We start from the raw sequence: 4,106 nt of genomic DNA on the forward strand, positions 1-4,106 counted from the left end.
TATATTAAAGTTTTGTCGTTCGGTTGTAATTAATATTGTCGGGGTAATAAAAATTCGTACAATATAATAATTGCAAACAAATTGTACCGAATTTTAGATTAAATTTCAATAGATTTTAAGTTTAAGATGAGAGAGATAAGCTAAATTGTTGAAAAAATCAGCAATAGAGCAATTTTATTACCAAATGTCGCAATTAGGAGTGTAATTAGGGGTGTAATTGAGACGAGCTGAGTTAAACACCGTCACACTCGGCTCGAACTCGATTAAGAAGATTCGGCTGGTGTTAAGCAACTTTGACCAGTTATATATTACAACACGACTTAACTAGCATAACTTGCAATTGATGGAATTCCGGAATGAGCAAGGATGCATGCATTTCTTTGTATAACTTTATCATATGAAAGAGGCCACTTTTTATGAGTTGATCCAGTATCATGATTATCAATAAAAGTCACAGCATTGCCTGGAAAATTTCCGATCAAACCTCGAGGGGTTTCGGTCCTTTGAGTCATTCTCCATAACTCCCTTTTAAGGCAGTTTAAAGATCCCTTTAGTTGCGAAATCAAATGCTGTGACAACACCAACATGTTGAACCCATTGAACCAGTTCACTGTGATGCTTGTTTTGGTTATAGTCTGGTATTTCTCCATCTCTCCATGGGAAAGATCATTCAAGTACTCGCCAAAAGCAAAATTTGGGGAATGTATTATGCATGTAGATGTTATTAATACTTGGAGAATACCCTGTGGCATAAGTACATCTCCATCCATCAAATCCAATTTCATATTTGAGCCGATTCATCCAATCTAATTGCCCTCCCCTTGTCCCCTCAAATTGAGATGGTCAATATTCGGATCTGGGGATAGTCTTTTACAGTATATCTTTGTTCCCCTTATCATCAGAATATGCTGTATTGTCGCTGCAAATCAAAGAAGGGGCCAACTCAAGGCAATCATCAGCACTACCTTCCTCGAAAATGCACCATATACCTCTGCTATCTTTGCTACTCTGCACATTCATGATTACCATGTCAGCAATGCATTTGATTCCCTTGATATGGAAAGCCTTAATCACTGCTTTTAGTCCAATTTCGTTGCATCAAGAATGTAACATCATTTAACTAATTTTCTGTTAATCCGATTTGAGAGCTTCATTTTCTTAAATAACTCCAAGGGGTCCATTTTCAGCCTTTCTAAATTAGTTATACATTATTGCAAATGGAGATTCTTTTAGGATAAAGGAGTTATTTGAAACCTTGGTGTTAACACAGAAGTGCATGTGATTTAAATGCCAGGACTTGAAATTAGAACTTCAGATTCTTCTTTAAAATCAGCCAAAAGAAGAATGAAATCAACAAAGACTCCATACTATGATACCGGAACTTCTGTAAACTGTCTATATGCTCGAAGCCTAAATTGGTGGCTTGCATGTCAACAACTATGCAACACAAATGAAGATTTTCTCATATATATAACTAAACTACATGAAAAAAGAGAGAAAATCCAATCAGATAGTGATAACTGATAACTTGTTCTTATCTTGGCATGCATAGACACGTGAGTATCCAAATTTATGAAATCGACAATTGATAAAATTTTGAAAAGAAATAGAGAGCAAAAGATCCAATAAAAGGAAAGATCTGAAGTAATGGTCTTATGACCTTTTGTTACTGTAACTGTGTAAGTGTAGCCGGAATGTATAGTGAATCTGATATTATCAAGTTCGAGTTGATATCTCCTTTAATTTTCTTTGTTGTGATATTATTTGATTTTTTTTCTCAAGAACAGTGGAGCATCTGCACCAATGCAAAGGCCATGAAACACTGTACCTTAACCATATAAATCCGCATTCAAACAAACATCCCTAAGTTTTATTAGATACATAAGAGTATTGGATTCCTAATTTTTCTCCCAAAAAGCATAGTCATTTCCAGAGGTAGACAATTTATAATTTGGTGGAATAAGGTCTTCAACAGCAAACCTTGATCCAATCTTAACATATATTTTATCATCAATTTTCGCTTACATAGAGATCAGCTTCGGCAGCCACGATCTGCAGACTGCTTGTTGCACTCCATTCCTTATTCTTATTTCCGTAACATTAGAGATTGGCTCCTTTAGTCCCCATTCAATGAAGTGGTCATAAAACTGCAAATAGTGTTAAACAACTCTTATCAGTTAATATACAACAAAAAACCATAGCTTTCTAAAATTGTGATAATTATGTACAACTTACTATTGAAGGAATTCCAGGGATGTGTGAGGATGTATACATATCCTAGCATTACTTTGTTTGATGGAAATGGAGATCTCCTGAGACTAAGTATCATGATTATCGATGAAAGTCACAACATTTCCTGGTGAAATTCCGATCAAACCTGGGGGGATTTCTTTTTGAGTCCTTCATTCTCCACAACACAGGTTCTATGATTTATAACTACTATATAAATCCCGTGGCATGCAGGCGTTCCATTAATATTTTAAATTTTTATTTATGCAGTTATATTATATTTTTAAAATATTTATATAAATATATAATGATTATAAATTTATAATAAAAATAATAAAATAACATGTGGTCGTAATTTAGTAGAATAAATAGACTATTTCTAATTTCTAGTAGTTTAACAATTTAGTAGTTTAGCAGATATATAACACTATTATTTATATTTTATAATAAAAATAATAGAATAACATGTGGTCGTAATTTAGTAGAATAAATAGACTATTTCTAGTAGTTTAACAATTTAGTAGTTTAGCAGATATATAACACTATTATTTATATTTTTTAATAATAGGATAAGTTATATTAGTAGTTTAGTAGGATAAGTATACTAAATTTAGTAGTAGTTTAATAATTTAGTAGTTTATTAGATATATAACACTATTTATCTATTTTTGTAATAATAAAAATTAGGGAATTATCGTTGAACCAAACCGTTGAACTAAATTATTTTCATTCCGGTTATTATAATATAGTATATAGATATAGATGTGCATTGTATTCATGGGACGTGGAAGAGGTAAATTTGTGGATTGCAAACTTTGCTATTTTAGAAATGGATTACTTATTTACAAATTTTTCTGGTTATTGGGACAAATTCTATGAATTTGAAGTATTTTCTAATTTTTTTTTAATGTTAAACTTTTAAATCCTTGTATGTGATTATAATATGGTCCAAATATTTAAAAGTAACAATACAAATTTAAAATTGATATATTTATGTATTTAGAGCAAATCTATTATTAAAAAAAAGTTCTATCAAAGTCAAAAATGAATAAACTAATCAAAAATCAATTTTTTTTGAAGATTTTAAAATGTTAATAGACTACCAACCTAATATTTCAACATAAATGATCTTAGAAAATTCAAAAACAAATAACTAAATTCACACATATGTGTAAAATAATTTTTCTTTATTATTTTATTGACTTAATATTTTGAAAATATTATTTATAATTTTATTTCACAGAAATAAGATAACAAGCTATACAACCATATATTATGTTTAACTATATAACGAAAATGAGTGAGTAGTATATTTTTACAAATGAACACTAAAGTTTATATTTTAAAATTAAATTATATTCTTTAACAAATCAATATATAATATATTCACTATTTTGCAATGGTATAAATTTTAAAAGAAGTGATATGAATTTTAAAAGGAATGAGGTAGATTACAGCTTACAAGCATTTAACGTTATCAAATCACTAACCTACGTTTTATAAGTTCCATTTGTTTCAGATAAAAATTTACATGTTCCATGTTTTATACTACTCCCTCTTTCTTTTTAATGACATTTTTTGTATACGTATTTCTAAGTCTATTAAATATATAGTTAAAATAATAATTTTTAAAATTTTCTTTTTTTGAATTAAATTTTTAGTTACATATTTTTATTCACAAAAAAAATTTTTTAAAAATTATTATTTTAACTATGTGGTCAAAGCACTTAAAAGCGTGTGCACAAAATCAAATGTCATATAAAAGAAAATAGAGAAAATATTCTCTATTTTATTATCTACATGTTCCAGCTATTTTATACTATTCTCTATTATCTCTAAAAAAATATATCTGCATAGATCTCTAAAATGAGTCATTA

At 29.1% G+C, this 4,106-nt stretch overlaps 1 pseudogene; it reads right to left on the minus strand.

The window, feature by feature from the left end:
- Window positions 1-320: 320 nt before the first annotated feature.
- LOC141684999 (alpha-amylase-like) lies at window positions 321-1,098 on the minus strand (annotated as a pseudogene).
- Window positions 1,099-4,106: the final 3,008 nt, after the last annotated feature.

The sequence above is a fragment of the Apium graveolens genome, chromosome 2 (assembly GCF_009905375.1).
Source record: "Apium graveolens cultivar Ventura chromosome 2, ASM990537v1, whole genome shotgun sequence".
Taxonomy (NCBI): domain Eukaryota; kingdom Viridiplantae; phylum Streptophyta; class Magnoliopsida; order Apiales; family Apiaceae; genus Apium; species Apium graveolens.